The 8,535-nt window shown below is 51.8% G+C and overlaps 1 pseudogene; it reads right to left on the reverse strand.

The window, feature by feature from the left end:
* Positions 1–309: 309 nt before the first annotated feature.
* On the reverse strand, positions 310–3,649 carry LOC123652960 (annotated as a pseudogene).
* Between the last annotated feature and the right edge of the window lie 4,886 nt (positions 3,650–8,535).

The raw sequence follows: 8,535 nt of genomic DNA on the forward strand, positions 1-8,535 counted from the left end.
GAGGTGATCTGCTTTGAATTACAGGAGCAGGGTCTGTGTGGGGGCACAGAGTGGGGGTGGACAGATCAGAGACTCCAATGTAGGTAGGAGGTGTTAAGGCACTTCATAGGGACTGGGTTGGGTGGGCAGAGTGTAGGGGCATTCTCAAGTGGGGGAAATGAGTTGTACTGACAAAATCTTGAAATTCAAAATTAGGGAGGGGCTGAGGGAGAGAAGTGAACAGTAAAGGGCCCTGTGGGAGAGTGTGGCTGCAGATTGTAGAGTCTTACATTGCTAGGAACAGGAGTTGGGTATGCCTCCGAGACAAACCACAGGTTGGCCCTTTGACCCAATGCACCCCTGGGCCACCTTCCCAGGAAGAGGCCAGCCCTTCAAGGAGGGAAGTAGTTACACCCCTGCCCTTTGAGGAGAGATCCAGTGAATCTGAGAGAGAGCTATGACTGGTATAGCGGAGAAAAGCATGAATTTGGGATTCAGTTTTTCTTGTGTGTGTAGCAGAATTTTATGATTTTATTAACACAAGTACATTGTGCACACAATCTGTCTATTCACTTTGCTGAGCAGCCTGGCATCGGGATTGGCGGCTGATGGCCAGCGGGGCTGCTCTTTCCACAATGGCTTCCGGGTTCTTGAGGAGGCGCTGTGAGCAATCTCAGCGCAGGGAGATGTGTTGCACATCAGCAGCTCTTGACATTGTGGACCCGAAACTTTCGAAAGCCACTGGGCAGCATGTGCTCTGTTTTCTTGTTGCTCCCATAACCAAAGCTGGGCATCAGGATCTTGTCCTTGAATCTCTGGGACTCTATTGTCAGTGCCTCTGGGTTTCCGCCAGTTCCGCTTAATTTTGACATATCGGTCTGACTGGTGCCGGATGAACTTCTTGGTCCTCTTTTTGGCAATCTTGGGCTCTGAGGGCAGCCATGGTGCCGAGTAGGAGATGGCTGCCACCTCTGTAGGGAGCGCCAAGGAAGAGCTGGGATTCAAATCTTAAATCTCAGCTGAACCATTTACCAGCTGTGTGACCTTGGGTTAGTTACTTAAGTTCTCTGAGCTTAGTTTCCTCTTCTGTAAGACCCTGCTCAAAGTACACCTCTCATGAGAGATGGTGCAGATTCAGCAAGATAACTGCCTAGGGGTGAGAGGGATGTGAAGATGCTCAGCCCCTTTGGTTCCCCTTTTTCTCCTCTGAGGTCAAGATGGAATGATAAAGTGGGGGCCGATGGGGCCATCGCTCAGCCTAAAAGAAAGCATTTCAAGCAGCTCTGCAAAGGCTTCTAGGAGGGAGAAGTTGACAGCTCTCCTACCTTGCCTGAATCAGCTAGCAAAATAGGAAAGGACTGCGGGGATTTGGAGAAAATGCTCTAACCCCTGTCCCAATTTTGTTACCATCTTTGCTTAAACTTAAATGCATTTGACTCCCCCAGCCTCTCCCTCTGGGTTTATGTGGCCAGAGCATGAACTTTAGAGTCAAATAGACTTGCATTTGAATCTTGGCTCCACCTCTTCACAGTAGAGCAAAATAAAATTTAACCCCCCCGAACCCCAGGCACAGGGGACAAATCAATAAAGGGCTCTGTGCCCCAGAACTGGACTCCAGGGCGGTGTTTCCCAAGCTTTGGACACATGTCCAAACTTCTATAACACTGAGTACCCCTCGTACTCATGAGAACGTAGAATTAGGCGCAGCTAAGCACGGTGCAGTGCATATCCCCACCAAACTCCGGTACAACACGTGCCCCCACCAAACTCTTCCCGAACCCCTGGGGGTACGCGTACCACACTTTGGGAAACACTGCTCTAGGGCAGTGGTCCATGGACCAATGGTGATGCATGAGGTCCAAAAGGCTGGCGACTGCTGCTCTAGTGAAGAGCTAATTAACTCCCAACCGTCCCATTCATTTGCTCATTCAGTAAATACTGAGCACCTGCTAAGTGCTAGGCACTGTGCTGGATGCTGGAAATGGAGAAGTGAGCAAAGAGTGAGCATGGGTTTTGCTTGAGAGGCTAATTCAATAAACAGGGAAATTAGATACTGTGGTAGGAAGGCAGGGTTGCATTTTTATTAGATGGCACAACTGCGCTAGCTTGATGCTAAATTGGGTTGGTTGTTGATGGCCAGAGGTCCTGAGCTTAAGCACCATTTGGCTGGGCAGTGCTCTGCTCCTAGGGTCTCCTGGAAAGGGAAGGGCCTATCTTCCCTGCTTCATTACTCCTCCCCACCCCCAGCATCTACTTTGAGATGACAGTTTAAAGAAGCTGGTGTGAAATAGTTTGAAACTCAGTCCTGTCTGGGCGTCCCCAGGGGCAGAAAACAGGAAGCCAAGATTAAAGGCAGGTTTCCAGCAAAGTCCCCTCGACTTCCTGCAGAGCAGGTGCCCAGGCTGAGCTGACTGTGAGCAGCTTTCCTTGCTGACAGCACCTGGGGCACCCAGCACGGCTGGCCCTCCTGTTCAGGGAGCTGTTCTGTGGCCCTGTCATCACCTTTCCCATTGGGGATCTCTGCCTGGGGAACAACCTCCTCCCCAAAAGACTGTGGGAGGTGGAAGGAGCAGTCACTGGGAAAGAGGCCTGGTGCTGAGGGCACGAGGTTTGGGGGAGGGGCGGCAGGTTGGGCAGGGAGACCAAGCAGAAAGGGCATGGGCTCTGAGGTCACTCAGACCTGGTGTGAATGCCAATCCCCTGCTGCTGGGGTGCACTGACCTGTGGAGGTGGGTCAAGGGGCACAGCATCAGAAAAGGGGCAGGGGGCAGGGGGCTTAAGGCAGGTGGCCAGGGAGACTGGACCAGTGCCCAGGGCTGAGCGTCCCTAGGGAAGGCCAGAAAGCAGGAGACAGTAAGTGGTCACAGTGGTTCCTGCCATCTGTCAAGGGCTCCATGGCTGGATGAGCAAACCGATATCCACAGCTGCTAAAGGCTCAGGGAATCAATGGGGTAAGGTGGGGTGGGGTGGGTTGGAGGGAGAGACAGCCCTGTTCTCCCCTGTGGCCTCTTCCCCTTCCCGATCTGCAGGAGAACAGGCTTTCATGAGCTTCACCTAGTCAAGAAACTGAGCCTGCTCATACTGAGGCATCATTCTCACCCAGTTTATCTTAATAGCTTCCGGGTCAGAGCCCTGGTCTCTTCGGTGCCCTTAAGCAGAAGTCACTTAACTGCTCTGAGCCTCAGCTACCTCATCTTTAAAACGGGGAGGCCCGCCTCACAGGGAACTTACAATGCTAAACTGAGATGAGCTAGTGAATCGCTGGCACAGAGCTTTGGCTAAAGCACACTTTCACTCACTGGCAGTTAGAAGAATATTTTTTCTTTGATTCCAGAAACAGGCTGTGTAGTCTCATCTCTCCCCTGCTGTCTTCTAAGCATTCAAGCCTAGTTCCCTGAGGCCTTTGTTCAATGGAAGCCCTCTGTCATCCATTCACCCAATATGAGGGCGTGTTCACTCCTTTCTGGGACCTAAGCCGCTAGAATTAGGCAGGTCCAGACGCTTCCTTGGTTCTTAACTGAAGTCCCGGGCTTTCAATACTTCTTACAGGTGAGGCTTCCCTCTCAGAGCTTCTCAGAGACCGTCACCTGCCAGGTGTCATCTCTGAGCTGGACCAACCCACCCAGAAGTCCCCAAGCTCTGCCAGTTGGTGCTGTTTTGGCTTCTTCATGGGAGCTGTTTGGGGGAAAGCAAGAAAAGCATCCAGGGGTTCTCTATGGACAGAAACTGGGCCCAGGATGGGAGGAATGTGCTGTAGGAGCAGGTTTGCCTGGCTTGAGCCTCAGGCCAACCTTTTGCAAATCATATGCAAATCCTCCTTGCCAGGTGTTGTATCTGTGAATAAGCCTGGTGCCAACATTTGTCCCTGTCAAAGATTAGGGCAGCTTTCAAAGGTCCCCTCCCTTGGTTGGGAGTGGGGTGGAGCTGGATAGGAAGGGAACATTCCCTGAGCCAGAGGCGGTTTTAGAGGCCACATGTGGTCAGAGAAGGGGCCTGGAGGGCCCTTCCTCAGTGGGCTCGGGAGATGGGGTGTGTTTCTCCCCTTTGGTTGTATAGCGCCTCAGAGTTTATTCTAGACAATGTGCTGGGGGAGGGGGGGGCGGGAGGTGGTGGGTGGAGGAAGCTCTCTGAGATTAGGGACTGGTTCCTTTTCCTGTGTCTTCATGGTGGCACTGAGCCTGTAGTAGTATCTTGAATGTGTGAGTGAGTGACTGGATTCTCCTTGGGATCTCTGCCATCATTCCTGCAACAGGTCCCAGGGCTCCCATAACAAGGGGAGACCTTTGCCTGCTACCCATTGTCCTTCCCCACAGCCTATCTTCTTGGACGCCTTCTCTTCTCCTTTGGGTCTCCAGGGGCACTGTCCTGACGTCAGGTAGTAGCTTCCTAGAGGTCCGTGTCACCTCTTTCTGTAGCCAGGGCCAATTCTGATTGGAGAGGTGGCCCTCTTAACCCTCAGTTATAACCTGCAGCTATAATTCCTCAGCTGTAGTAGTGCCAGCAGCCCTCTGCCACCCCTCCCCCCAGCTACACCATGTGGCCAGTCCGCTGTCAGCAGCCTTAGAGGGAAGGCAGGTATGTTGAGTCTGGGAACCAGGACTGAAGTTGGGGTAACAGGATCAAAGCTTGGAAGAAGGTTTTTGCTTCTCTGAGTTTGTGGTGCAGAAGAAGCATAAGGTTTCACGTCTGTTAGGATGAGGGTTTGTGACAGAGAGAAGCGGTGACATAAAACAGTAGGGACACTTGGAGATTATTTTCAGTGGCAGCTGAAGGCTAAGAAGCCAGGCGCAGCATCCTGTTCAAACCGCACAGGAGGCCCAATCTTAGCTGTCTTCCTTGAGTACTGTCTTTTCTGCCACTTTTGTGAGCAGTGCATTTTTTTAGTTTTTTGCTTATGTTAGCTGAAGGTCGGTTTCTATTGTTCGTGAGTTAGAATACTGCCTCTCAACCCCTAGCACACCCCCATTGTGGTGGTGGGGGGGGGGTGAGGTAAAGTCCTGCATGGGAAGTTCCAGATTCATAGCAGCGATTAGTCAAAGGCCATTGTCCTCCCTTTGCACTCCCTGCGGTGACTTGCCTTCCTCCCTCTTTTTGTAGTAGAGACCTGTGAGCTCATCAGGTCTGAGGGGGAGCAGTGCCTCCTGTGGCCAGAGTGCAGATCCCAAGGAGAAGGGAAAAACTGGTCCTGCAGCTGGAGCAAAGTCACAAGGCCCTGGCCAGCAGCTCCAGGGTCAGGCCAGAAGAGCAGGCATTTGTCTGTCCTGGAAAAGGATGGCTGCTAGGAACCTAGGGAAGACCCTGTCCCAGGCTCAGTTAGGGCCAAAGGCAGAGCTGACCATCTCCAACTGGGGCCAAAGAGCCACATATGGCTCGTGAGCTGCAGTTTGCTGACCATGGCCTTAGACCTCCAATTGATGCCCCCTCCCCTGGGAGCGTCAGAGGGCTTGCTGGGGTAGATGAGGACAGGGAAACAGGGCTGCTAGAAGGAGAGGAGATAAAGCCACTTCCTGAAAGCATGCGGATTGGTTATTCCTTCGCAGAGGCAATAACCAGCCTTTCTGGAAACCCCAGTACCCAGGTCTAGCTCCGTGTGGCCTTTTCCAGGTGGGGTGCTGGTAGGAGACAGCCAGATCGGCACTTGGCTGCCAGGACTCCCCAGGGCGCCCACCTTGGGTTGCTCTAGGTTTCCAAGGCCCCCACCACACTGGCCTCTAAGTATCTGGCCTACCCTCAGCATTGACACCCTGAGATTGTCCCGAGTGCCAAGAGCAAGTTGAGGGTGAGAAGGAAGGCATACTCTTCTCTCTCTCTCTGTCTCTCTCTCTGTCTCTCTCTCTCTCTCTCTGTCTCTCTCTGTCTCTCTCTGTCTCTCTCTCATATTTTAATATGTTCTTATTGATTTTAGAGAGAAAGGAAAGGAGAGGGAGAGAGATAGAAATATCAATGAGAGAGAAATCTTGATTGGCTGTCTCCTGCATGCCCCCCACTGGGGATTGAGCCCGAAACCTGGACATGTGCCCTGACAGGGAATCGAACTGTGACACTCAACTATTGAGCCATGCTGGCCAGGCAGGCACACTCTCTTGAACTGTGTGCTGGGTGTTTTTATATTTGATCTCATTTGGTCATTATTCTTCAAGAACACAGTAGCATCTAGATCTCATCTGTATGGCAAGGAGGCCCACAGAGGATGATTTGCAGCACCACCCCAGAGCCTGAGCTGTCTCTTTTGCCCCATGATGGGGCTCTCAGACAGCAGTTCCAGAGGTCCCAGGCCCCAGGTCCTGAGTTTGTTTGGCAGTAAAGGGACTGTGAGCTGGGGGAGAGGTTTCCATCTTGGCACAGAGGAGCTGCTGGTACAGAGCAGGAGGGTCTGGATGGAATGGTCCTGAGCCTCTAGGTGGTAGGCAGGACTGGGAGGGAGGGGTGTGAGGGGTAAGCTGGGGACACACTTCTTGCTTCACAGTCTTCTCTGAACCTTCTCGGCAGGCCTGGCTTGGGCCCAGGTGTCATGTGTGGGTACAAGGAATTCTGAGCTTCAAAAGCCATCCAGCAAGCCTGAGGTCAGGCTCAACTCTGAAGAGTCCTAGCAGGGTCTTCCCAGGCAAGTGACTTCCCCTCTGCATCCCTGTCCCCATCTGCCTGGTGAGCATGAGCACACTGCCTCACAGAGTGTCGTGAGGACCAACAGGGCGAAACACCACAAGTGGCCAGTGCTCATGGAATGAGGCTGATTCTCAAGCAGAATCAAGGGCCAGCTGAGTTCCAGACATCCCCACGATTCTAGAACTTCATTCCTTTGAATATAAGAGCCCGGTATATGCATGTAGAACTGACTACTGCACCTCTGTCTGTTGGTGAACTTACAGCTCTTGTTTGCTCACCTCTTGCTCCAGGTAAGTGGGTAATGTGAGAGTCCCAGTGCTTCTCATGCCCCAGCATAGAAAGGTGATGGGTTAATGTTGGGGGTAGTGAGCTCTCTGCTCCTGGAAGTAGGAGAAATAAGTTGGACTTTGGCAGGGAATTGGACTAGATTTCTATTCAGGTGTGTTATAATGACCAAGTCAGGGAACGAGGGAGAGGGAGTAGGAAGAGTCCTCTGGCCATTTTTATTGAATTCTCCAGAATTTCTGAGTAGGAATGACTGAGACTTGTCTTAAAGCTGCATTTGCAAAGTCAGGGCTGCAGCAATGGTCAGCAATGATGGAAAACATGTACTTCTCTGAGTGGCCATTAGGGAGCAGCCCAGACTGTATTCTCATGGCTCCAGCTCTAAGCAGTAGGGTGTGGCAGATCTCGGCCAGAGAACTGAGAACGTGGCTGCTGCAGGAAGAGGGGTGCCAAATTGGACTGCTGCAGGGGTTGGAGTAGGAAGTGACACTCTCATCCCTGCAGGCCACAGCACAGGGACCTGGCCCCTGTACCCCAAGCAGCCTGACGTTTTCCTTTAGAGAGGGGCAAGGTGGCAAGGTTTCCTTTGAACAATGAGTCCTGCTATAGGAAAAAATGTGCAGACTTTGAAGACTACAATTGTAGTGAGTGTTGGGTCTGATCAAATAATTGAATTGATGCCCCCTCCCCTGAAAACTGATCTTTAGACCAGTTCACAATGGACATTCCCTTTCACTTACACCACATTTTACTTGCTAAGACCATTATCTCTCCCCTCCGGACTTTCCCCAGCCAGCCAGTTCCTTGCCAAAAAAAGCCCCCTCCCCTTCCCCAAGTCCTTTAAAACCTCTGACTCCTCTTTCCTGGGTGCTGGCGCCATTTTGGGGTTCAGCCCGTCTAGTCTGCAGATGACCTAATAAATTTATAATCCCTTACCACCTTTAGCCTCATGTGTTCTTCCTTTGGTGAACCTAACATTTGGTGCCGAAGCCTGGAGGGTTCCACAGGGAAGGGGAACCATCATCCCACCTTTGGTCATCCCAAGTTTGCTACTCAGAGAATGGTGGGCAGTAGCAGCTCATCCTTGGCTTACCTCCAAATCCTATTCAGGTGACTCAATCCCGGTTCAATCCCTGGCCTCAATTAAGCCTCCCTCAGTTACCCCCCACCTCCCCAATCCCATTCAGCCAAAAAGGATGTCAGATCAGGAACCTCTCCTCCATTGCTGACCCTCCATCCCACATCAGCCAATCTTCTCTAGGTGATTGACATTCCACAATTTCCCTGGTCTCACTGACTTCTGGAAAGTCCTAGTGCTAGGCCAGACGACTCCTCTGCTGTTTAGCCTCTGGTCTTTCTGGACTGGAGACACCCAGTCTGGAGGGTTGGCCCTCATTTCTCATGGTGGTTTGTTTAGTGGTGGGACACCTCTAAGTAATCACCTTTAGACTTGTCACTCACCCTTACCCTCGTGGGCCTCACTTATTCTTCTTATCATGGGGTATACTCCCTCCACACCCTCTAAAACAACCTCTCTTGGCTGTCTCTTAAAAAAAAAAAAATCTTGACTGCCTTAGACTCATGGGGCGGGGTGGGGGGGGGCGGGGGATGAGATTTTCCATATGTCTTCTTCTTGCAAAGCCCCTATATAACACAGGGAAGGGA

Source organism: Pipistrellus kuhlii, unplaced genomic scaffold (assembly GCF_014108245.1).
Source record: "Pipistrellus kuhlii isolate mPipKuh1 unplaced genomic scaffold, mPipKuh1.p scaffold_m20_p_1, whole genome shotgun sequence".
NCBI lineage: Eukaryota > Metazoa > Chordata > Mammalia > Chiroptera > Vespertilionidae > Pipistrellus > Pipistrellus kuhlii.